General features: G+C 35.8%; 1 protein-coding gene and 1 non-coding gene across 2 annotated transcripts in view; both read right to left on the bottom strand.

Moving 5' to 3' along the window:
• SLC2A13 (solute carrier family 2 member 13) overlaps window positions 1-27,957 on the bottom strand; it is a 347,978-nt gene that overhangs the window by 40,389 nt on the left and 279,632 nt on the right. The gene's annotated exons all lie outside the window — the stretch shown is intronic.
• Window positions 21,333-21,466, bottom strand: LOC115930333 (small nucleolar RNA SNORA22). The gene has a single exon (XR_004066972.1). It is a non-coding gene; the product is annotated as a small nucleolar RNA SNORA22 (small nucleolar RNA).

Here is a 27,957-nt window from a genome sequence, read left to right as displayed (position 1 = left end):
ATTATCTTTAAGTACATTGAAAAATGCTAACATTTTCAGCATACACTGAACGTATTTTGGATTTCTGACTTGCATTTCCTGAGCTATAATTATAATCCTATTTTCTTATTTCAGCACAGTATTTTTCTCATTTATATGTTGCTTCTCTAGCAGAATATGGTTTTCTATTTTCATAAATAACAGCAATATGGGAAAATATATAAGTGGTGATTTGACACAAAATGAGGAGCTAATCTAATAACCCATCTCTTGTAAAGTAGCTAAATATTTTAGTCAATTTCACATAGATTATGAGGACAACTTCGTCCCTTTTGTTGTCTCTCATTGGTAACTTTTATTCTGTGAGAATGATAAATATGAAGCAGATAATGTAATCATATTCCAAGATGCAAGTGTGCTTTCAAATAAAATGAAAAGCTAATGGATACATGTTATAAGCCAGTTATGGTAAACACACACACACATACACACACACACACACACACACATACACACACGGATGCATACTGAAAACCGGTCGTAATTCAACCTATATATTCTATCCATGTAAACATAAAAGTTATTGTTTTAATTAAAGAATACTTCTAATGAGATCTTCATTAGGGGCTGTGGGAGTCAGCCTCCAGAATATCCCCCAGTGATCTTACTTCCTGGTGTTCATGCCCTTGTGTAGCTCCCACAGAATAGGGTTGACTTGTGTAACCAATTTGATATTATGGAATGATGAAGTGTGACTTCAGAAGCTAAGATCAAAGATATGATGGTGTCTGTCAGTCTCTTTCTTGGATCATTCACTTTGGAGGAAGCTAGCTGCCATGTTATGAGGACAGCCAAGCTGCCCAATGGAAAACTCCACATAAAGAGAGAAATTAAGGCCTGTCTGACAACAACCAGCATTAACCTGCCAGGCACACGAGGAAGCCACCTTGGAAGTGGATCCTTCAGCTCCCCTTAAGCCTTCAGAGGACTGCAATCTCATGAGAGATACCACCACAGAGCCTCAGCTCAGCTACTCCTGGATTTGTGACCCAGAGAAACTGAGTGAGACATAAATGTTCATTGTTTGAAGTTGTTAAGTTTTAGAGTCACTTGTGGCATAGCAATAGATGACTAACATAGGGGCTTTGGAATATTAAATGAAGATCAATTAACTTGAATAAGTAACTGAAAGCAAAAGGAGCTACCTTAATGAACAGTAAACTAAAATCTAGATCCCCAAGTAACTATTAATTCATCAAAAATTTACAACATACTTATTACGCATAAGAGCCCTTCAACTGTTTCTAACTGTAAAGCAAGTGCTTCTGTCCTGAGCAGGCCCTCCAGCTCCTGTGTTTGGCCTCGTGGCAGGGCAAGCACAGCCTCCCTGGAACACCCCGGGCTAGTGCTGAAAGACTCGTGAGACAGATCACATCCATTCCAGTCTTTCTTAACCTTCTGGGACATTTTCTCATGACACTTTTGGAAACATAAGAATCTTTTACATTCCTTTAGTACTAAATGAAGCTCAAAATACTTTGTATAAACACAATTATATATTAATTATAATGACGTATAAACATATGTTAATGCACTATTATGTATTTTATATAATATAAACATAATTTTATGAAATAATACAACAGCTTTATAATTATACATTAAAATTATAATTTACAAATTGTCTCCAAAATAAATTACAGTAATAAAACAAAGGTGTTGCTTGTTTCGAACAATCCTACCATCTTCTACCCACTATCCCCACTTCAGATAATACAGCCACCTGAAGAATTACTGTTCTGGTTTTTTTTTTTCCTTTTTTTTTTTTTAGACTCAGAGTCTCACTCTGTCTGCCAGGCTGCTAGAGTGCAGTGGTGCAATCTCAGCTCACTGCAACCTCCGCCTCCCAGGTTCAAGTGATTCTCCTGCCTTGGACTCTCGAGTAGCTGGGACTACAGGCATGTGCCACTATGCTTAGTCTTTTTTTTTTTTTTTTTTTTCCTGTGCTTTTAGTAGCAATGGGGTTTCGCTGTGTTGGCCAGGCTGGTCTCAAACTCCTGGCCTCAAGTGATCTGCCTACCTCGACCTTCCAAAGTGCTGGAATTACAGGCATGAGCCACTAAGCTCAGTCTGTTCTGTTCTTTAATCTCAACCATTAGGATCCTCTACATGGCGCACTTTTACAGAAACCCACCCAGAATAACCTCTAAAATTATAGTAAAACTAAGCTTCATTTCCCTTTGAACTGGCAGAGTAGAGTAAATCAAATAAAGTAAACAAGAAGATAGCCCAAAAAAACAAAAGCAAAAATCAAATGCAAACCAGGGGTTAGCTAAAAACCTGGTCAAAAAGATTGGAAAAATCAAGACCACAAAACGGTATGTACAATTAATAGCAATTCAAACGGTAGAGAATGCAGGTCAGTGAAATGGAACAACTGAATGCTTTTTAAAGTTAGGCCTATTATACAAGAACGTGTTTTGAGACAAAGCAGGATAACACATTCACATTACTAAAGCCTGGCAACTGAGGAGAGCTGGCTGGATCATGAGTTCACATGCCTTAGAAAGAAACTTGGTAGAACTTTCAGATGATTGGTGCAGAGAGAATCAAATTTACAACCGAATAATGTGTCACCTGTCAGAATCCTTAGAGTAAGAAGTGTTCCCCATGTGCAGTGGAGCAGCTGATATGTACAAATTACAAAATGAAGATTGATGTCTACCTTTTTTTGCAGTTCAATGAAAAGCAGATTTTTGCCAAGTAAACATATATGTAATGTTTATTGTGATAGCTGGACCCATCCCAATCTTCTAGGTACAATAAAAAATCAGGGCAACTCTAAAACTGCCATTGAGCTTCCCAAATGGGTAATATAACTTTAAATCCTTGGCATTTTTGCAGAAAGGTAATTGGTGCTGACGTGCTTTGAATGAAAACAGTAAACAGAAAAAATAATTTGTGACTAGAATCTCTTCTGAGAATAATATAAATAGGAATGCAACTTATTCTGAGTAAGAATTGGCAAGGTATTTCCAAGGGGGGATTGAAAGAACTGAAGTTGCTATAGGTAGCAAAGGCATAAACAAAACATAAAGCAAACAGCCATAAACAAAAGAGAGTTTTCCCAGAGAAAATGACAGTCTGCTTGAGAGGGCTGACCTCATGACATAGTCTAATTTCTCTTGGCACAGAATTAAGATTCAAATTTGGGAAATATTCCATTTAAGATTATTTTAAAAGTCAAGTAGCTGAATACAAAGATTATTACAGCAGGAAAATTCACCCAATGTACTAGTCATAGGAAAATAAGGGTAGAATTAGAAGTCAGCAGACTTATTTTTCTTTTCCTAGCTCTGCCACTTAACTGGTTTTCTGCATTTTAGCAAATTATTTAAACTGTCTGGGATTCAGTTTCCTCATCTATAAAAGGAAAGGGCGGGCTTAGAATCCAAAATTCACTGGTTTGTGCAAAATCAGATCAACTGGAAGTGGAGACCCAGCATATTATATTGAAGAAGATTCTTGGGCTACTTGGAGACTAATTAGGAAAGCAGACATTACTCACTCATTACACAAACTAATTATTGAACCAGGCACCATTCTAGGTGCTGCAGCAGCAAACAACACAGCCATCCTCATTCCCACAGAGCTTAGAATCTAGTACCAGGGGACAGCCAATGAATAAGTAAGCAAAGAATTTCACATAGTGACAATTGTCATGATGAAAAAACTACAAAAGTGATATAATAGAGAAACACTAAGTGGGGTTGGGCAGTTGATGGGCTGGTCAGGAAGGCCCCGCTGGTTTCATGGGTGTGTAATCTTTGCGACTGCATATGGCCTCATGCTTAGAAGTCTCTGTTTGATTTAGTGCTCTGCTTGTACTGTCTTGAAATTATTAATCATTTTTAACAAGGGGCCCTGTATTTTCATTTTGCATGCAGGTCCTCATATTATGTAGCCTGTCATGCAGGGATATGTGACCTGAATGACAATAAGAAGCCGGACGTATGTGAAGATGGTGGAAGGACATGCTATGAGTAAACAGCAAGTGCAACATAACCTTGGTATGTCTGAGAAACAGAAAAAAGACTAAGATGGTTGATGCACAGAAGTAAGAGGAATACAGTGGTGGGAAATGATGCCGAGAAATAGGCAAGGGCCACTTCATATAAGGTCTTGTAGGAGACTGGAAGTATAAGCATAGTGTACTTGATTAAAAGGTGTACAAGCAGAGATACCCACCCACTGAAAGTGGGACACAAGAAAACTTGTATGTTTCTGTGTGAACTTAGATTGAGACCATTATCTATTTATCTGTCTAGAACTATATGTATATATAGTTACATATTTATATTTATATATGTCTATGTATACACACATAGTTACATGTCCATATCTATAGATATAAAGATACAGAGATAAAGATAGATATGAATATGTAACTATATATAGATATAGATATGGATATGTAACTATATCTCCATCCTGAGAATTTATAACCACAGGCCAAAAATATTATATCAGATTGAGATTTTTTAATGAATAATCTAGGAACCTCCAAGTAGGGAAATTAGCATCAAAATAAAATATGTCATAGGACAATAAAGCCCTCTGGGAAGGGCAACTCAGTGTGGGATCATCCAAGATAATGACATTGGAAAAGAGGCCTCACTAGAGGTATCTTCCATGGGCCCCTTGGGATACAATGAAGGCAGAAATTTCTAAATTTATTTGTATTAATTTTCATAAAGGAGAAGTAAAGTACAGCCATTCTATGGGCTCCCACCTGAAGTACAGGGTATAAGGCAGCCATTGTAAATGTTCCCTTATTCTAGGGACCAGCCTATTGGTTGGTGATAGCCCTGTGGCATCTAAAAGAAGCAAATGCAAAAAAAAAAAAAAAAAAAAAAACTTTCTAGAAGGACAAGCTCTCAACAGAGGCTGTGCAGGATTGCCACAGATAAAACGTTGATGAAAATAGACTTATGTGACAATTATACAAAATGCATGAGGAAACAATCTACTGTGATCAGTAGCCAGTAGATGACAGCAGTGGATAACAATAAACAGCAGAGCCACAGGCACATTAAACTTTAGACCATAAAACTGTCACTTAGGAGCAAAAATAAGCATGAGTATAATTATTTAAAGAAGATATGTAAAAAATTTAAAAATAGCTACTGTAAAACCCTTCAGATTTAAAAAGATATAAAATGTAACTTCTTGAAAAAATACATATATACATACACACACATACACACACACATATATATAGAGTCAGAAAAAAGAATCCTTCAACAGATATGCTAACCAGCAAATTGGATATATGTGAAGAAAAGCAGTGAACTGGATGAATGATCTGAATAAATTCCTCAGAATATGGCACTAAGAAATGAAATGTGTGAAAGAGCTTATGAGACAGGGAAAGCAGAATGTGATGGCCAGCATGCGTCTCACCGGAATTCCAAAAGGACAGAAGAGAGATAATTTGGTAAGTAATATCTGAAAATATAATGGCTGAGAATTTTTCATAACTGATGGAAAACAAGAATCTTTATATTTAGGAAGGACAACGATCCCTTCCCAAGATAAATAAAATTACACCTCTATCAACATACATCAGTATGAAACTACAGAATTAAAAAAAACAAAAGGGCTCAAAGCATCCAAAGAAAAGATATAGTACAGGAAGAAGAAATGTCTGAATTCATTAAAAAAAATTTGACAAGAAATTATGAACAAAAACCGGTGTGCATGTGTGTAAATGTAAACACACGTGACTTGATGAAAAGGCAGTTGGTTAGAGTGGTGGGGAAAAAAACAGTAAATATCTTATTTAGGAGACAAACCCACATATACAAATACAGACAGTTGAAATATTTGTGAAGAAAAAGAGGTGTAACAGGAAAATATCAACAAAAAGAAAAGTAGTAAAAATACAACAAATTTTAAGGCAAAAGTAGTTATCAAGGATAAATGTCATTATAATAAAATGTTCATTCCATAAGAGAAATAGTTCTAATCTTATAAACACCTGATAATATACTTCGAGCTATGTGAAGCAACACTGATTAATTTCAAAGAGAAACTGACAACTTCACAATCATAATGGTAAGAGTTTAACATTCATTACCAGAAACTGCTAGATTAATAATAATAACCTGTCAAAACCAATTTATTTACTGTACTCATGCTTATTAAATAGCTTTGGTATTCCCTGATTTCTTAGCTTGTAGCTTATTCTGTAACTTTTATATTAATATGGCATAAAGGAAAGGGGACACAGATTGGTTAATTTATTTATTCATTAAGAATTTGCTAAGTGACTTCTAGGCTCCCACACACTGTTCTAGCCTGCTGTGTAGCAACACTAAACAGAATGTCTGTCCTCTCAGAGGACAGACATTCTAGAAATGTAGAGAAATGTCTAGAATGGAGCTTACATTCTAGAAAATAAATGGATAAGCATACAGATACATTTATATTTACATGTTAAATATAGATGGATTATTATATACCCTAAAGAGAAGCAGGGTAAGTAGGGCTAGGACATCAGGGTGGGTAGTTCTACTGTTTTGACAGGGCTCTCAGGGAAGGCACTATGCTGGGCAGAGAAAGAAAACACTCTGCAGATACCTGAAGACTTTGGCACTTGCTTGGAAAGTGCCACAGTCTGAGGGAGAAGACTGCTGGAGAGAGAAGCCTGCTGGAGAGAGAAGCCTGCTGGAGAGAGAAGCCTGCTGGAGAGAGAAGCCTGCTGGAGGGAGAAGCCTGCTGGAGGGAGAAGCCTGCTGGAGAGAGAAGCCTGCTGGGCAGGCAAGAACAGTGAGGGTCATCAGGGACGACAATGGAGGGAGCCAGGAAGACAGCAAGGGCAGGCCAGGCCAGGCCAGAGAGTTGTGTGTTGGACGTGGCCAGAATGTGTAGGACTCTGCAGGGCGTGGTTTTTATTCTAAATGATGTGAGAAGCCACGGCAGAGTGTTGAACAGAAAGTGGTGTGATCTGGCCTCATTTGAAAAGGGTCAGTGTGGCTGCTCTGCTTTGCAGGGAGAGGCAGGGATTGGGGCTGATGTTGGGACACCAGTTAGGAGGCATCTGTAATAATCCTGGGGTGGCTGGAGCAGGCGTAAGAGGTAGAAGTGGTGTAAGGAAGTGGGAATCTGGGTACATCGTGAAGGAGCACAGACAGGATAAATGACAAATCTTTCCAGCCTCCATTATACTCTGTCTCTTAGGTTAATGCCTCTGTTGGTTTTTTTTTTTCCCCCCAGAGACTTTATTCCCATAGGCCTGAAACAGTGTATTTAAAAACTGATCTATTATATTTAAAACATGCTACAGTATTTTTTAAAAGGTTTGGAGAAGTTGTAAATACTGCTGACAGCGCTCCTTAAAAACAAAAATCCATTCCGCTTAAATAATCTGCTAATTAAAATGGCAAAGGTAAGTGAAGGGAGTTGGAGGAGGGGCACTTCCTCAGTAACTTAGGTATCAACGAAACCAGATCTGAGTGGGCAAGTCAGAGTTGAGGTTTTAAATAAATAATCTAGAAAGGAAGTTGCCCGTTTTTTTCTCTACTATGTTTGCTGAAGGGACATTTTGGAAACACAGGAAGAGATCAGAAAGCTGTGGGCAGGATTTGCTTAGTTTCACAGGTAATTGAATCTAACAGCAAGAGACAATTAATGGCTGGTCTATTCATTAAACACTTTCCTTAGCAATAGCAGATTCCCTGCAATTTAACAAACTTCTTTCTGATATTGATTGCTACCAGAAAAAGCTTACAGTGACAGCAATTGTAGCTGCAACAGAACTGATTATTTAAAATCACAAAATCAATTTGTATACAAATATATGCAAGTTTCACAAGAGCTTCCGAGAACACGATTTCACAAACTAAAAATTAAGAAAAAAATCGATGACAAGTTTATATTTCAGAGTTGACTGTCTTTATCTTGCCTGGTACCTCTAATGCTGAAAGATCAGAACAAAAATTCTAAATGCATTTTGAAGGGAATGAAGGATATGTCAGAACCAAAACCTTTGCCCAACAAATTGTAAGATATTCTTAACACGAATATCTAACTGACCCTAGGTGCCTAATGAATCAATCACCCTTTTTCACTCACAGAAGAAAATGACATTCTGTCCCCTGAACAAGGCACTTTTTCTCCTAAATGCTACAGGATATATATTTTCCCTGGGATCCAATTAGAAGTCACACAGGCTTCTATCTGATTGCATTTATCATTATCTGAAGATCACAAGAAGTCCACAAAAAGTCATGTTCTCAGTTGTGATAAAATCTAATCCAAGGTGCTCCATAAAGGAAGTTCCACTGTGCTTGGAATACAACTTCTTCAAGCAAACTTCCCTAAAGAGACTCAGGAAAAGATCTTAAGATATGTTAGACAGTATACAGAAAGTTAATATCTTATTATTTGAGAATTCTTCAAAATGCTTAAATTATACTGTGGGAAACATTGGTTGCTATGTTTTGTTACGGAATAATGAAATCAAGACAGTCGAAAATAAATCTGTAGGAGTTAAAATTGGAAACAACCCATATGTCTTTAAGAGGGTTAATTGTCATGAAAACTGATATATTCATACTATACAATACTACTCAGCAATAAGAAGGTGTGATCTACTGACACAACATGAATCTCCAGAGAATTATGCTGAGAAAAAAGCCAGTCCCCAAAGATTACAGTCTGTACGATCCTATTTATTAAACGTTCTTGAGATGACAACGTTCCAGAAATGAAAAAAACACATTAGGTTGGTGCAAAAGTAATTACAGTTTTTGCCACTGAAAGTAATTGCAAAAACCTCGATAACTTTTGCGCCAACCTAGTGGTCGTGAGGAGTTAAGGACAGGGCCACGCAGGATGTGGGGAGTGGAGTGTGCTTACGAAAGACCACCACTAGGGATCCCTGTGGTAACAGAACTATATCTTGACTGTACTGGTGGACACACAAGCCTACATATGATAACACTGTATAAAACACACACACATGCATAAGTAAAATGGAAAGTCTGAACACAATCAGTGGATTGAAACAATGTCAATCTCCTGGGTGAAACTATACCATAATTATGCAAGTTGTTATTCAGGGGAACTGGGTAAAGAGTACATGGGATCTCTACATTATTTCTTAAAACTGCATGTAAATATATAGTTATTTCAAAATAAAAACACTAATTGAAAAACAAGTAAAGGGTGGCTATAAGACTTGATAAATATCAGCTAGGCTACTCATTTGCTTTCAAAGGTACTGTTAAACCTGCAGGTAAGCTACAAGCAAATAAATTTGGTGATTAAAATGGATACATGATTTAGTTTTTCTATTTCTTTTTGTGTTTTGGAAATTTGTGTTATCAGGAATTTTGTCCATTTCTTCTAAGTGCACTCTTTTAATTATAATAATTATAATAATGGAGAGTTGGGTCTTCTCCCCCTAGGTGAGTCTAGCTATAAAAGTTGCCTAAGCCAACTTTTAATAATCATACCAGGAGAATCTTGTCTGTGATGAAAAGTGTCATCAAATGCTGTTTGCTTAAAGTAGAATTAGTCTGCCCTTTGAAAATAGCTAGGAAGATATAATTTTGTATGCTATAATTCTTGGAAGCCAAGAAATCCAGTACTTTAATCATCTATTCATGTATAATATACAAAATATAAAGTGTACCAATTTTACGTGTAAGTCAATGAGTTTTGACAATGTATAAATCCATGTAACCACTACCACAGACAAGAGAGTAAACATTTCCATAACACCAAAAATTTCCTTCATGCCCAACTCCAGTCAATAACTGAGCTATTTCTGGTCAATAGAGATTGGGTTTGCTTTTCTAGAATTTTATATAAATAATTGTACAGTATATATTGTTTTGTATCTGGCTTTTTTGCCCAAAACAATGTTTCTGAAATTGTACCAGGTTACTGGACATATCAGTAATTCCTTCCATCTATCTGGGTATTTAATTATATGGGTGTATCATAATTTGTTTATCCACTCACCTGTTGAAGTAACATCTACATAATTTCCAGTTTTGTCCATTATGAATAAGGCTGCTATAAATGACTGTGTACAAACATTTGTTGGACACATTTTATTTCATTTGACTAAATGTGTCATAATTGAATTACTGGGTTGTATGGAAAAGATGTGATTAACTTCACAAGAAACCTCCAAACTGATTTCTGAAGTGTTTGTACCAATTTACATTCCCATTAACATGATGCTTCACATCCTCACCAACACTTGATATTTTGAATTTTTCATTTTAGCTATTCTAGTTGGTGTGCTGTAGCATGTCACTATAATTTTTTTGCATTTCTCTAATGATTAATAATGTTGAACATTATATCTATGTGCTTATTTGCCATCTTTTTATAGACTTTTGTGACTTGTCTGTTCAAATCTTTTGGCCTCTTTTGAAAGGTTGCTTTATTTTAAGTTGTAAGAATTCTTTATTCATAATTACTTTGTTAGATATACTTATTGTAAATAATACTTCCGGTCTGTGGCTTGGGCTTTGTATTCTCTTAACAATGTCTTTCAAAGAGTAGACAATTTTAATTTTAATGAACTCCAATATATCAATTTTTTCTTTTGTTGTGTGTGCTTTTTGTGTCCTATCTACTTGCTTACCCTGATGTCGCAAAGATTTCCTCCTATGTTTCCTTATAAATGTTTTATGATTTTAGCTTTTACTATTAGGTCTATGATGTATATTGAGCTTTTTTGTGTTTAGGGTGTAAGAGTTGAGGTCCATTCCCTCCACCTTCACCCGCAATGTAGATAGCCAACTGTATTAGGACCATTTGTTGAAAAGACTATTCTTTCCTCATTGGATTAATTTGTTTTTTTTATTGAAAATCAATTGGCCATGCATATATGGATCTATTTCTGGACTCTATTCTGTTCCCTTGATGTTTATGTCTATTCTACCAACATCATATTGTCTGGATTACTGTAACTTTATAGTAAGTCTTGAAATCAGATAGGGCATGTCTTTCTTTTTCAGGAATGTTTTGGCCATTCCAGTTCTTTTGCATTTCTATGCAAAACCAGAACCAGCTTGTCATTTTTTATAGAACTGTTTATAGGGATTATGATTAGAATTAGTTGAGTTGATCTAGAGATCAACTTAAAAGGAACTGACATCTTTTTTTTTAATTATTATTATACTTTAAGTTTTAGGGTACATGTGCACAACGTGCAGGTTTGTTACATATGTATACATGTGCCATGTTGGTGTGCTGCAACCATTAACTCGTCATTTAGCATTAGGTATATCTCCTAATGCTATCCTTCCCCCCTCCCCCCACCCCACAACAGTCCCCGGTGTGTGATGTTCCCCTTCCTGTGTCCATGTGTTCTCATTGTTCAGTTCCCACCTATGAGTGAGAACATGCAGTGTTTGGTTTTTTTGTCCTTGCGATAGTTTGCTGAGAATGATGGTTTCCAGCTGCATCCATGTCCCTACAAAGGACATGAACTCATCCTTTTTTATGGCTGCATAGTATTCCATGGTGTATATATGCCATATTTTCTTAATCCAGTCTATTATTGTTGGACATTTGGGTTGGTTTCAAGTCTGCTATTGTGAATAGTGCCGCAATAAACATACGTGTGAATGTGTCTTATAGCAGCATGATTTATAATCCTTTGGGTATATACCCAGTAATGGGATGGCTGGGTCAAATGGTATTTCTAGTTCTAGATCCCTGAGGAATCACCACACTGACTTCCACAATGGTTGGACTAGTTTACAGTCCCACCAACAGTGTAAAACTGAGGAACCGACATCTTAACCATATTAAGTCTTCTTATCCACAAGTGTGATCTACTTAGTTAGATCTTCTTTAATTTCACTCAGTAATATTTTATAGTGTTCAGTGTAGTGATCCTGTTATTTCTTGCTAAATTTATCTTTAAGAATTTCATGTTTTGATGATATAATTAGCCTTTAAAATATTTCATTTGCCAATTGTTAGTAATAGAAATAAAATATATTTTTCTACAATGACCTTTTTTGAGACTTTGTTACATTCATTTATTTATTCTCATAGCATTTTATAAAAATAATGCCATCTGAAAATAGAGTATATCTTCCTCTCCAAACTGTATGCCTTTTCTTGCCTTATTACACTGGCTAGGATCTCCAGGAAAATGTCATGTAGTAGTGTTAAGAGTAGACATTCTCACCTAGTTTTCAATTTTAGAGGGAAAATAATATTTTGCTATTAAGTATAATGTAAGCTGTAGGTTTTTAAGAGATGTTATGTATCAGGTCGAGGAAGTTTCCTTCCATTACCAGCCTTCTGAGAGTTTTTATCATGAATGGATTAGGAATTTAATCAATTTATTTTCTGTATGTATTAAGATGATCATATGATTTTTCTCTTTTCTTCTCTTAATATAATGAATTACATCCATTGAATACAGATGTTAAATCAACCATGAATTCCTTTATATTGCTGGATTCAATTTGAGAATTTTTCTGTCTGTATACAAGGGAGATACTGCGATGTTCATCTATATAGTTTTTCTTTCTTGCAGTTTCTGGATAGATTTGGTAATGAAGATAAAACCAACCTTATAAAATGAGTTGGGAAATTTCCCCCACTCTGCCCTTTTCTGAAAGAGTTTATATAGGATTGGCATTATTTCTTCTTTAAATATCTGGTTTAATTCACCAATGCAGTTTTCTTTGTGGGGAGATTTTTAATACAAATTTGATTTTTTAAAAAGATGATTTAGTTTTCCTATTTCTTTTGGAAATATGTGTCACCAGGAATTTTCTCCATTTATTAGAAGTGCTCCCTTTTAATTATAATAATAGAAAGTTGGGTCTCCTTTTCTCCCTAAACGAGTCCAGCTATGACTTAATCTACTTTTTATTGATCTCTTCAAGAAATCACCTTTTGATTTCATTTACTTCATCTATCGCTTTTACATTTTCTATTTTATTGTTTCCTACTACCATTATATCTTTCCTTCTAATTACTTTGGGTTTTACTTGTTCTTCATTTTTTAGCTTCATAATTGTAAGCTTAGGTAATTGATTTTAAACCTTTCAAAATTTTCTAATATACTTATTTTAAAGTATAAGTTTGCTGTTAAGTATTGCTTTAGCTGTCCTCTGACGTTCTTGATATGTTATAATTTCATTTTCATTGACTTCAAAACATTTTCTAATTACCTTGTGATGTCCTTTTTTACAGCATGGGTTATTCAGAAATGTATTGTTTAATATTCAAATATTTAGTAATTTTGTGAAAATATTTTTTACTGATTTCTAAGAAGCTCTATTATTAGAGGAATATACATTTAAGAATTTTATGTCTTGATGAATTGGCCGCTTTATTATAAACCATCCTTCTTAATCTCTGATAATATTCCTTAATCTGGAGTCTTTGTCAAATATTAACAAAAGCACTCTAGCTTTATATGATTAGTGTTAGTACAATATGTCTGTCTCCATCCCCATTTTTCTAGACAGCAGACAGTTGCATTTGTTTTCATGTCTAATTGGACAACTCTGTCTTTTACTGGAGTTTCTGTCTTTTATTGGAGTTTCTAAACAATTTATTTTAACATAGTTTACCAATAGAGTTGGTTTAAATCTCTAATTTGTTTCTTTTATGGTTATCTCATAAAAGAAACACCTTTGTTACTTGTCTTAGTCTGTTTAAGCTGCTATAACAGAATACCACCGACTGGACGGCTTTTACACAAAGAAATTTATTTCTCAGGGTTTTGGAGGCTGGGAAGTCCAAGATCTAGGCACAAGAAGATTTGGTGTCTGGTGAGGGTCTGCTCCCTGGTTCATAGCCATCTTTTATCCGTGCCCTCACATGGTAGAATGGAAGAGGGAATCTATCTGGGGCCCCTTTATAAAGGCACTTATCCCATTTATGATGACTCCACCCTCATGACCTAATCACCTCCCAAAGGCCCCACCTCTAAATATCTTCACATTGGGACTAATTTCTTTTTTTTCTTTTCTTTCTCTCTCTTTCTTCCTTCCTTCCTTCCTTCCTTCCTGCCTGCCTTCCTTCCTTTTCTTTCTTCTTTCTTTCTTTCTCCTTTCTTTCTCTCTTTCTCCCCTTCTCTCTTTTTGTGAGGTAGATGCTTGCTCTGTTGCTCAGGCTGGAGTGCAGTGGCGCAATCTCAGCTCACTGCAACCTCCGCCTCTGAGATTCAAGCGATTCTCCTGCCTCAGCCTCCTGAGTAGCTAGGATTACAGGCGCCCACGGCTACGCCCGGCTGATTTGTATATTTTTAGTAGAGATGAGGTTTCACCATGTTGGCCATGCTGGTCTCGAATCCTGGCCTCAAGTGATCCACCTGCCTCAGCCTCCCAAACTGCTGGGATTACGGGCGTGAGTCATTGCACCTGGCGGTTTCTAATTTCAACATATGACTTTAGGGGGTGAGGGGACAAACATTTAGTTTGTAGTATTACCTTTTTTTTTTTTTTTTTGAGATAGAGTCTCACTCTGTCACCCAGGCTGGAGTGTAATGGTGTGATCTCCCTGCAACCTCTGCCTCCTGGGTTCAAGTGATTCTCCTGCCTCAGCCTCCCAAGTAGCAGGGATTACAGGTGCCTGACATCACGCCCAGCTAATTTTTTTTTTTTTTTTTTTTTTTTTAGTAGAGATGGGGTTTCACCATGTTGGCCACGCTGGTCTCAAACTCCTGGCCTCAAGTGATCCACCTACCTTGGCCTCCCAATGTGCTGGGATTACAGGCATGACCCACTGTGCCCAGCCTATAGTATTACTTTTGCCCTCCCTTTAAAACTTCTTTTATTGGATTAATTAGATATTTTTTGCATTCCATTTTATCTATTCTGTTTGTTTCTTAGCTATCTTAAAAATACTTTTGTCTTTGATCTAGGTCAGCATTTATTTTGACATACATCAAAATTTTATTTTATTACAAATATTTTCAAATATATTCAAAAGTAGAGAGAATAGTATAATTAACCGGATGTACCCATAACAAACTTTCAACAACTATAAACACATGGCCAATGACATTTCATCTAAATTGTCAATCCACCTCTCCTGGGTTACTCTGAAGCAAATTTCAGATACCATATTTCATCTGTTACTATTTCAGTATGTATCTCTGCAAGGACTTAAAAAATATATAACAATATGATTACTGCACCTGAAAAATTAACAATAATTTCTTAAGAACATCAAACAGCCAATCACTGTTCACACTTTCCTGGTTGTCTTTAAGTGATTTTTTTCAGTTCATTTGAATCAAGATTCAAATAAGGCCCATTCCTTGCCAACTGTCTGTTTTTATTGGAGTAGTGGGGGATGAAGAAGCTTCAGGGAGACTTGAGACACTGCTGCAGCCACTACCATCTACAATCTCAATGGGAGTTCCATTTGATTTAAAATTTAAAATAGCAATTAAAAAGATGTAATTGGGAATATTAACTGAACAGAACCCCTACACAGGCATTTTAAAATTGGAGTTTCCATTTTACGCTGAAGAATGTCATTCCTGGAAACTGTCTGAAGCCTACACAGTCACATCTTGGATAACTCCACATTTCGAAAGTTTCAATCTTGGACAATTTCCAGTATGAGTGATTTCCTATATTACTTCATCTATATTGTATTGCCAAATTCTGTAAAGCTATAATCATATCTTTCAAGAGGAGGAAAACTGCTCTGAATATTCTCTTCACTTTTGCCCATACTCTTTTCTTTCTTTGTGATAATTAAGAATTAAATTAATTTAAAATGTGAGGTCTGGGGATAATACTTCAAAACATTAATCAACCATTCTGATGTAGATTGTACTGCTGGAGTTTTAATGTCATTGCTTTACCTCCCTAGGAAATGAGCTACAGATGTAGACAGCAAGTGTAATAGCTTAGGAGGAATAAGCTAATGAAAGACACTTAATGAATTATGTACTTATAATTTCCTCTTTGTACTGTTTTTAAAAACTAGCCTAAACTTTTTCCAAATAGAGAGTAAAGAGAAAACATCTATTCCTTTAAGAACAACACAAGAAGGCTTTAGCTGATCTTTATTATCAAGTAACACACTGGCTCACTAAAATCAAAATTCTGATAATGCTAAACACTGTTATAATTGTATACAATTTAACAAAAATTAATAGATAAAAGTTCTTACAAACTGAAGAATGCTTTGGTAGAAAAAAAGGAACTCCTCTTTTATGGTAAAATAAATACTTAAGAATGGAAAAGCACGTTTTAAAGAGAGGAAAAACATAAATTGCTGTCAGTTACTAAATTTGGTTATCTCATACAATTACGTCTGCTATCCCTGCATATACAAACCCTGCCTATCCTTCAAGGCCTAGCTCAACACTAGTAAGAAAGAAATTTTAAATTTCACATTTGCCAATTATGCATATGTCACAATATGCATTATCACAATTATGTGTATTTCACAATATGCATTATCAATCGCTTTATCCTCTTAGATAAGGCAGAAAGAGATGATAGATTGTGGAGCTGAGATTTTTAAGTTGGTCTTTAAAAAATTAAATCAAGTTTACGAATTCTTCTTACACTTTTTTTTTTCATTTGACTTTCTCAGTGATCTTAGATGGTAAGCAAGATCTAGTGTTATTACTTTCTTCTATTTTAAAGATCAGCAAACTAAGGATTAGAGAAGTAAAATAAATGACCCAAGGCCATCTTTTGGTCAGTTACTGAGTCCAGACACAAATCAAAGTCGTTGGATTCCAGGAAGTATTCTCTATGTTATACCAGAGCTAAGCTTCCCATTGATTTTAGACTTTCTGAAAGAAACTTCCTGAATCCCATATGCCAAAATATGAATCAAAAATAGAAAAAGAGAAAACAGAATAAAGCAGAGAATACTGTGAGCTGTACTGGATATGGTGATGGTCTAGCCTTTATTGTTAACTATTGTCATTTCTACTACAAGTTTTTCAAACAGACTGGCCTTCTCCACATGATATAAAATCGTTTGGAAGAATAAATCGAACAGGTTCTTTGTCAAAACAGCTATAGGACTTGTAGGCTGGAGCATTCTTTCTTTTCACCTGTTACTATCCTTTCACTAACGTTCACATGCACTGAGAGATTTCTATGTGTCCAGGCATAACGTCTGGCAGAGAGAACAACATTATCCCAACTTTGCCCTTGAGAAGTTTCTAGTTTGGGGGACAGTAAGAGGCAAACAGGGATAAAAATAACCATAATGCAATAATTATTGGTTATAGAAAAAGCACTGGAAAGCAGTTCTACTAAAGGGCATGTAGGGAAAAATAGAGCATTTGAAGCAATAGCTGAAAAGTATCTTGATATATGCTGGCTACAATGACATAATTCCGACATTCTCAGTCTGGAAAAAACAAATAAATGTTTTAGTTGTTAAGTTATAGCACAGTACAACATTCTATAAAAGAGATCCAATTGTCAAATAAATACAGCCAAATAAAACTGGAAAAGTAGTGTGTTAATGTTTCAGAGCCAGTGACATTATGAAGTCATAGATTTCTGAAATATTTTCTGTTCTGAGTATACATTTTGTTCAAGAAATTCAATTAGATGCTCAAGTCTTATTCAATTAGCTATTCTCTAGACTTACAGTGTCCACCAAATCCTAACGGTAACATTTAAATCGATGAGGCACATAATATGTTCTGGGCTGATAGTGAGCTGAGGTCTGAAACAGTTTCAACTAGAATTTGCCTATTCCTTTTTAAGTTTTGTGAACTTGGGGTTTGTTTCTGGGTTGGATCTACGCTAGTTATGATTCTCAAATTAGCACAGGTACTGATGTGCTACAGAATAAAACAGCACATTTCTTCTACAAACAAAAATTTCCTTTTCTCACTGATGGGGTGAAGGATGAGATGAGATGAAAGGCCGTAGGTTGGGTTGCCTAGAAAAATCAAGGATAAGTAGCCTGTTCTCACTCATAGGTGGGAATTGAACAATGAGAACACTTGGACACAGGAAGGGGAACATCACACCCCGGGGCCTGTTGTGGGGTGGGGGGAGGGGGGAGGGATAGCATTAGGAGATATACCTAATGTAAATGACGAGTTAATGGGTGCAGCACACCAACATGAAACATGTATACATATGTAACAAACCTGCACGTTGTGCACATGTACCCTAGAACTTAAAGTATAATTAAAAAAAAAAAGAAAAATCAAGGGCAAGTAATACAAGAATTATATTAGTAAGCTGGACATGGCTGTATTCTAGGGTATAAAGGAAAATTCACTTAATTTTTAAAAATAAAACACTAGGATGAAAAACAAACAAATAAGCCTGTCCTTTCATGGGTCTCCTTTGGTTATGCTGCAAGAACCTCTCACCATTTGCCTTCATCCTTAGTTCTTGGTGATAAGCTGGTGAAAAGCAATGCTCTACTGAATTCAGAAGAATTCTAAACATTTGAAAGATTTTAAGAGTTTGAAAGACTAATAAAAATGCCTAGAAGAGCAGATATTTTTAGCTTTTTTACATCCTATACACTGGGTATGCTTTATCATTTCCTTTTATCTTGGGCAAATGTGTTATCCCATTGTGGGTTGGGTCATTCCCGCTTTCAGGATACCAAGAACCACAAATGCCTTGAGGGAAAAAAAAATAGGTAGGTGGTGAGTGACTGTATCCTTCTCTTTTCATAACAGCAAAAACACAGAGAACATCTCATTCAACTTTTTAAGTTGGAAGATAAGAGTGAATAGTATTGGGAAAAAGTGTACTAATTTCTTTGAACATCTCTCACAGGAGTACTCAACAAATTCATTAGAAAGTCTCTTTTGAAAGACTCAAAGTAGCTCATAACCAATTCCGGGTTGCTCATTTTACGGTGGTCCATGTGGTGTGCTAGGGTGGGATGCAGGAGGTCATTAGACAAGGTTACACTGCTGTTACAAGTCACAGGCAAATCCACAGAATGATCAGTTCCATTACTGTTTCCATTTAGGATGGGGTGTGCTGGCTTCTAGTTGTGGGTCATCTGCTCCACAGATTTAGGCTCTTAGTAACTTACATTGTATCAACTCCTTATTTAGTGCAGAGACATTTTCTTGCCTGAAACGAAACTTTTGCATCACAAAACACCAAACTTTTATAGAGACCAGCTGAGAAAGGCAACTGATGACGGCTAAGGGGGTTAGTGAAACAAAGATACAGAATGCTTCATCTATATTCACGAAAAAGTTAGCTGTACACAGTAGATCATAAAATGTAACTACTATTTCAGTTAGTAGTCATCTTAGTTTTTACATACTTTATATATATTTTAAAATATCTATAGCCAACGTATGTAGATGCCAAACACTAAATCTATGAGAAAAACTCAAAGCTATAAACCTTATCAGGACTTTGTCAGTATACCCGGGGCAATTCTGCTTACTTCAAAGACGGTTCCTTGACCAGCAAAGAGAGATCCACAAATGAGAATACTCACTACAGAGGAGGCTATGTGTTCTTGTTTCCTGAACTGGCTTCCAGGATACACATTCCTTGAACTTGTCTAGGTCTGCCCTGTTTTTCTTCATTCTATTTTGTCAGTTTCTCCTCTGCTTTGTCCTTTCAAGTAGTATCTCTTTATGGTAACACTTTCCAGCTCTTTAACTTCTACAGATGTTTCCTAATTTACCTCCTGCATTCTTACACTGCCAGAGAGCCCCCTTGGGCCACTCCTCTGACTCAAGTGACATCCCCAGGTGTGTGATCCCTTCTCCCAGTTAAGCCTAACTGAAAAAGCTATTAAATAACCACAGAGTTCCTAAAATCATCTGATTCCCCCAGTCATGTACACCTAAAACTGAGGAGTTGATTTTTGAAACTTTTCTGTGAAGTCACAGGAAAAAAAAAAATGAGTTGGGGGGAGGGGGAGAAGACATCAAATACTGATCCGTACCTTCTTAATTTCTATTTAAAGAAGCAAAGTAATAATAATCGAGAATTACTTGCAAAAATGTCCACTGCTATCAAGATATCAGATAGGATCTCTTATCAGTCAGTGAAGAGCTTACAATAGTATCTGAGCTAGCAGGGAAGATGATGCTCTGAGTAATTACCTTCTTTGTTTAACTCTAACTTTATAAGTAGCTAATTATGTAAGTTTATAAGTTCTAATTACATAAGTAGCTTATGTGACATAGCCCAAGGTCAGCATGTATCTCTGCTTTGTAATCACCTTTGAAATTCTGTTTCAAGTGTGTCTAACTGTCCTAGCTGTTGTGCCCCAAGTTTTTATAAATACCAAGGTTTGGTATCCTATCTTAGGTTATACAGAAAGTTCTTAAAGTTTGTTGAACAATTAAGTAGGCAGAATAAATGTAGATGTTTCATATACCAATAACAACTACAGTTTGAAAGCACAGATGTAGAAAAGTTTCTACATATAAAATATTGTTATAAGTATAAAAATTGAAATATAAAATATTGACTTAACTCTGATCTGGCCCTTTCCTTCCCTGATTGTCCCAAGCAGAATTCTGATTGCCTGTTTCCTAAGCCAATTAATCAAAAAACAACATAGGCCTGCATAATCCAGTATTTCCCAAAAACTCAATGTTAAACGAACGAAGATGTTTTTCCACTGTCAATCATAGTTTTCAGACAACCGCTTGCACCCCACAGAAGGGAAAACAGTATAGTTATATAAGCAAACAGGTTCCTATCTCTGAGGCTTCAGAAGTTATGATGGTTGAAATTGTTTAGTAAATGGATATCCATGTATCACACTTGCAGTCTCATTTTTAAGCCTTAAATGAAATTTTCATCAAGAATAATAAAGAATATATGACATATGTTTATGAGCCTAAAAATGTCACAAAATAAATTCATGGTTTACAAATATTTTTATCGTTTGGAGAATTTTTTTTCTCATTTATGTCATAGAAAGTTAAACTAAGTCACAGTTATAGGACCTTTGACATTCTTTTAAAATATATTAAGGTGGCAATACATAATCTTTAAATATTTACAGATTTACAGTCCATATCTTGTATCTGAAGTGCTCTGTCCCATAGTTTACTACAAACTTTTATTTATCAAGCCTTCCATTATTTGATGTTCCTAAAAGCCCGGGGCTGATTTCTAACTCACTCAAAATTTGCACATTCTACAGTAAATTTTTCATTTACCTTTTCTCTCGAATGTCCTTGACACTAAGCAGTATACACTGCAAATACTTTTTTTTCTCTATTTGTAAAAGGAACATTCATTTCTTTAAAATAATTTTGAAGTATGCTTGTGTAAGTGTTACAATCTACCTCTTAGATAATAAATCTTAGGGAGTAATGTCTGAGTCTTTTTAATATGCTTTCAATTAAATGTACTGGCTTTCTGAATACATTTAAAAGCATAAATGCTCCTTTCAATGCAGAGAAAAATAACAGACATTGCTCTAGCACAGAGTCAAAGCCAAAGGAACTATAAAGCACACTTGGGTGTTCACTGCGCAATAATACATTTTTAATAGCATGTAGCACAATGTCAAATTTCAATCCTATAAAATGACCACAGAAAAAACTCTTTATCTTTGCAGGTATAAATGCCACACCAATGTGAAGAGAGTTTAAATTCTGTTATATAATCCAACCTACCAATAATTAAACATAATATTAATATTTATGGGTTTGTCCATGCAGAACAGCTCTAAATCCAATCTTTCCCCTATAACTCATTTACCAAATAAATGACAACAAAAAGAAAAAAACGTAATTTGTGGAGGGTTCCAGGAAACATGTGTCTCTGAAATTAAAATAAAGTTGGTTAATCCTTGGAACTATTTAAGAATAAACTTCCTAGATAAAATAAGACAGCATTCATCCTAACAGAGGGCAAGTGAAGACAGAGTGAAGGGCACTATAATGAATTTTTCTTAGAAATTATGAGCACAGAGTTTTGTGTTATCACAGTTTTCAGGTTGCCATTTTGTCACTGTTTTCATACTGTAGGAATTGTGATTGGTATTGGTTCATGAATGTCTATGCATATTCCAATGCTAAAACATGGATTGCTATTGTACAAACTACACAAGTTGTAAACCCAGATCGCATGTAGTGGAAAACTATTTTGTTTATGTTATAAAACTAGCACTGAAACCAAGAGAGTAGGAAGGACCTGGATACCAAATGATGTGTACAGAGGCAGCGGTTCTTTGATTTGAATGGTCAAATTTTATTTCATTTATGCTGTCCAGCAAAAAACTTCCTGAGATTATTTGGATATCTAATGCTGCTCTTCTTTCTGTGACCTAGCAGCATGTATAATCTTCAGCTTAAATTTTTAAATTAATATATATATGTAAAGCAACATGTAAAAATGCAAGCACCATTCTTCTATATCCCTTATATTACCATATTTCCAAATGCCTTGCCCTTTGTTTGTTCTTCATAAAATTCTTTACAATTCCTTCTTCCTTCTTATATCAGAATTTTATCTCCTGAACCTAAAGCCACTCACATTAGCCCCTACTTTAAAACCTTAACAGCTCTCTACTTCCTACTGCAGTGTTCCCCAAACCTCTACTTCCTACTGCACTGCTCCCCAAACTCATGACATTTGGCAATTCCTTTCATAATTTTTTACCCTTTCTTTCACTGCCCTGTACTATTATTTGTTCAATGGTTTTCTTTAGAGTTCCTTTTATAACTTAAAAAAAAAATTTTCGCAGTGGCTCACGCCTGTAATCCCAGCACTTTCGGAGGCCAAGGCGGGCGGATCATGAGGTCAGGAGATCGAGACCATCCTGGCTAACACGGTGAAACCCCCATCTCTACTAAATACAAAAATTAGCCGGGCGTGTTGGCGGGCGCCTGTAGTCCCAGCTACTCGGGAGGCTGAGGCAGGAGAATGGCGTGAACCCGGGAGGCGGAGCTTGCAGTGAGCCGAGATTGCGCCACTACACTCCAGCCTGGGTAACAGAGCAAGACTCCGTCTCAAAAAAAAAAAAAAAAAAAAAAATTTTGTGCCCTTCCACAGGAGAATCCAGGGTATCTTGCTATATCAGTCAGAAGAGAATAGATTATGTCAGAGTAACAAAAGAGAGCGAATTGCAGTGGGATTTACAAAACCCAAGCTTAATGCGTTGCTCACACCACAGGTCTACCTCAGGTCAGTTATGCTTCTGTTCCACATTTTCTTCACCCTGTGACCAAATCTAATGGAACACCTTCTATTTTAGGACATGGTGAACTATACCGAAGAGGGAAAAGAGGACGTGGCAAATCCTTGTTTAAAACTCCATGCCTTAAAGCTTTGGCTCAGAAATGACAGGGATTGGTTCCACTCTAATTTCCTTGGCCAGAACAGCTCATGTGGATAAGACTGAATGGGCCAGGGAAATACAATCCTTCCCCTGGGAGTGGTAGCAGCTACTTTGAACAATAATACAATCGATCACACTTGCCAAGAATAGAAGATAGTTAAATAAAAATGGAATGAAAAGAACATTATTAATTTTTTTATTATTATTATACTTTAAGTTTTAGGGTACATGTGCACAATGTGCAGGTTAGTTACATATGTATACATGTGACATGCTGGTGCGCTGCACACAGTAACTCGTCATCTAGCATTAGGTATATCTCCCAATGCTATCCCTCCCCCCTCCCCCCACCCCACAACAGTCCCCAGAGTGTGATGTTCCCCTTCCTGTGTCCATGTGTTCTCATTGTTCAATTCCCACCCATGAGTGAGAATATGCGGTGTTTGGTTTTTTCTTCTTGCGATAGTTTACTGAGAATGATGATTTCCAAGAAAACGTTTCCTGCCCAAGTGTTAAAATCATGCTAGCCAACTGATTTTCTTCTTCACAGATTGAAAATATTTAACTCACTATGTGACACAATATCCTATCCATGTCCAGGTATCACATAAAGCCATTCACCTGAAATCACTGGCAATATGATTCCCACACCTATGAAAATGTATCTATAAAAAACAAATTAAAATATCTAAATAAGTCTCTTTAACCATCTGATCTAAACTCATATTTACTGTATTGGCACCAGCCACGCATTTTCCTTTCTCTTGTTCTCATTACTTTCTCAGCCCCCTTTTTAATAAATTCCAAGCTCCCCAGACTTCATCTCTGCTGTACACCTTCTGATGCTTACTTGCCCCAATGTTTGATGAACCAAGGTTCACCACCATTATCTTACATTCACCATGCACATAGAATTCAAGCTTTGGCTTTTATCCTTATAATAAAAGTCTTCTTTAATCTTCTTTAGTGAGAAATAACTCACAGTCTACTTTTCAAAGGAAATATGAAGAAAAATGTTAAAAATGTAAAAGCAACATGGGTTGACTAGAATTATTAAGTTTGACTGAAAATGAAAGGTAGTTAAATATACTATGAATATCACTACTTGGATAAAACTGTTAACAAGTGTTTATTTATTATTACAATTAAATGTCAAGTAAGAAATTCGATAAATTAATATGGATGAGGGAGATAAATTACTCAGAAGTGTTTTGGTCTTTTGATTTGTAGACTGCAACATAAATAGTATCCGAGTCTGCAATATAGTCACTAAATCCAAGGGAGTCTAAATTTCTGAACCTGAAAAAGTAACAGCGTAGAGGCATGTGATCTCTGAAATTATTTATGGGTAGATGAAACTTCCAAACACATAACATGCAGCTACAGATACTAAAGAGAATAATCTACCATAATGACTTCTATTTAAGCAGTAACATAAAAAAGTATAATTTTAAAAGTTAAATGGATTAAAATATTCTATATCAGACACTATACTTCTCTCTATAAAATTTATGTTGGTAAAAATTAACTTTGAGCTACATTGTTATTAATTTAGGAACACAGCTGGAGGTTTTTCTATCCCTTATGTGACTAACTGATAAAAATACATCAGTCCTGTACATGAGTACCTTAAGATACTGATGTGGTTTGTCAATGATAAAATAAATTTCATTTTCTAAATACAAAAGTGATATCTCTTTTCAAAAATTTTAAAGAGGTTACAAAGGAGAACTCCCTCTGTTTTTGCTATTTGATATAGTTTTGTAATACATTTGGTCTTATGCTATCACCATAGATGAACTGCTTCCCTGGCATATCAGTGAATATTTTCAGGAAATATGCTGAATATTTCTTCTAATAATCTTTAGCCAGGATGATGATGATATTATTATTATTACAGATGGAGTTCTGCTATGTTGCCCAGGCTGGCTTTAAACTCCTGGGCTCAAGTGATCCTCCTGCTTTCGTCTCTCGAGTAGCTGGGACTACAGGAATGTGCCACCTCACCTGGCTTCTTCCAATAATTTTTAAAAAGTGTTTTTCACAAAGTATGGCTCCAAGCAATATTTTTGCAGTGATATACTGAAGCACATGGTTAAGTATTATTTTTAAATTGTTTTTTAGTGTTTTTATTAGTACAGGTAAACATCAAAATCTTTGTGTTAATGTAAATTGCATTACTTCAATTTTTTCCTAAGTTTCCTTTCCCGGAAATAAGTATGGATGCAAAAGATGTAACTAAAATGAAGTGACTGGAACATCATATCCTCTCATTTATAACTGTGATAATTTTAAACCCTTATATATTTTTATAAGTATGGATTGAATACTTGATGTATATAAAACACCAAAGGTTTAAAAACAATGCAGAATATAGAAATTAGAATTTATAATCTAGAAGCAAATATACATTCAAACACAGATTGCTATCATATAAAAAATATAGTTATCATATAAACTATACAAGTATCATTCATTATTCAGGGGTTTTGAATGGACCTAATTAACTGGCTTCCCCAGTGGCAATTTTTCTTCCAATGTGGTCTGATTCACATCAAAGATGAGACTTAGATAGCGACTGATATTGAACATCAGCAGTTTATTCTAGCAGCGCTCTTACAAGTTGGATAATGGGAGCAGGTGGGTGGCATGAGCCAGATTCAATCAGGGGTCAGATGACCACCCATCCAAGAGGGTCTCCATCTGGAGACTATTCTCAGAGCTTGGGGGATTCTTCCCCTTTCTTATACCTGTGTTCAATCGGAGTCAGTTACCAGGTCTTTCATTCATAAAAGGAGGTTAAGCTAGTCTTGTAAGGGTAACTTTGTTTAAAGGTTTGTAAGAGTTGCATCTGTACTGAGGTGGACGTGTCTCCTGGAAATCCCCAGGCCAGGTTGCCTCACACTGCTACTGCTAAGTGGCACACAGTGTCAGCCCTGTGAAGTGTTCCAGTAGGACTTACGGCTATCATTCATCTTATAGCCAGGAAATGTCTCTCATAGTATGCTACATCCAGGGGAGTGCTAGAGGGCAGCAGGAGATAGAATAAGCATTGTTTTCTGGGGCTTATCACAGAAACTGCAAGGAAAAAGGGACATCTAATCCGAGCAAAAAAAATAAAATAAAATAGACTTCAGGCAGAGATCAAGGAGGGTAAATTCTAGACAGAAGGCACAGTGTGAGAAAAGACATAGAGACGGGAAATTATAATAGATATTAGGGTAATGACAAGGGATTTAAACTGACTAGAATCTGTGTGGGAGAGTGGTGAAATGCTGGGAAAACAGGCTGGGTGTTACATCAGAGTGCAGCTTTGAGAAAAATATCTCTGCTGAATGAATACGGTAAACAATGAATTGCCAAATAGGGAATCTATCTAGCTATTTTAGTGTTTCTAATTACAGAGCTAAAGTGCTGTATTATAGGAAACAAATACTGAATCAGCGCATTAAGAAAGCGTCCCTCATTAGCAATACTATTTTAAATAGTCAGGAGGTTTGAAGTTTCAGAATAGATTATTTAGGGTTTTGTATATATGGAGAGTCAGGAGGTAGGGAGGCGGATAAATAGACACAGATAAATACAGAAAAAAAATTCTAATGCCTGATTTGTCAATAACATACTTTCTTTAACTTAGAAATTGGAAACTATCTGAATCTAAAATGTATATCTTTCCACTACTCAGTTGTTGCTCCCCTATAAGAAGTGGACTTACTGGCCTTTTGACCTTGAGAAAGTCATTCAGACCTTCTAAGCGACACTATTCTCATCTGTAAGTAGGGTATAGAAATCACTTACTTTACAGAGGTTTGGAATTGGTTTTGGAAAGTTACATTTTTTCTTGAAAACTGTCCATGTATCTGTTTTCAAATGCACTGGAGAACACGGTTCATAGTATTCTCTTATGAATTTAAAAATCTTTACTATCCATTATTATACATCTTTTTTATTCTAAATATTGTTTGTGCCTTCTCTCTCTTCTTGATTAGTATTGCAAGAGGTTTCTACATTTTATTAGTCTTCTTTAAGAACTTTTATTTTTTGATCCTTCCAAGTATTTCTTTGCTTTGCACTTCCCATCCTCTGCTAACTCTACAGGCTTACTCTATGTTCTACTTCTAACCTCTTGTGGATCTGTTTAGTTATTAATTTTAACATCTTGTTTTGCATTGTGATTTCTTCTAAACCTATTAATTAATTTGAAGTTGCTTTTTGGGTGTTTTGTTTATTTTAGTTTCCCAGCTAAACTAGAAGGGGTGATAACTATCTTTCTGTTGTTTTGTAGTTTTATTGCATTTTTATTAGAAAACATGTTCTGGATGATACTGATTATTTGGATTTACTTATAATTTACTGAAATATCTATACATTTATATAAGCTTACTGAATTTACTCTTTGTGCTTGAACATGGTAAATTTTCAGAAGTGTTCCATGTTTTCTTAAAAAGAATGACATTCTCTGCTTTAGGTTCTATTTGACTCTCCTATCAAGCTTGTAAATTTTCTAAATACTCTAGTCTCTGCTTTTTTTTGTTTTTTTGACTTAGTACTTATCTAATTTTTTCTTTCCTCTTATTTCTGTATTTCTAACCTTTCTGTGACTGTCTCCTGTAAACAGCATACAACTGTATTAAAAAATTCAATATGGGCCGGGCGCGGTGGCTCACGCCTGTAATCCCAGCA

This window comes from Gorilla gorilla, chromosome 10 (genome assembly GCF_029281585.2).
Source record: "Gorilla gorilla gorilla isolate KB3781 chromosome 10, NHGRI_mGorGor1-v2.1_pri, whole genome shotgun sequence".
Lineage (NCBI taxonomy): Eukaryota > Metazoa > Chordata > Mammalia > Primates > Hominidae > Gorilla > Gorilla gorilla.
The sequence above is the reverse complement of the archived record's forward strand: the minus strand, read 5'-3'. Positions and strand labels throughout refer to the sequence as shown.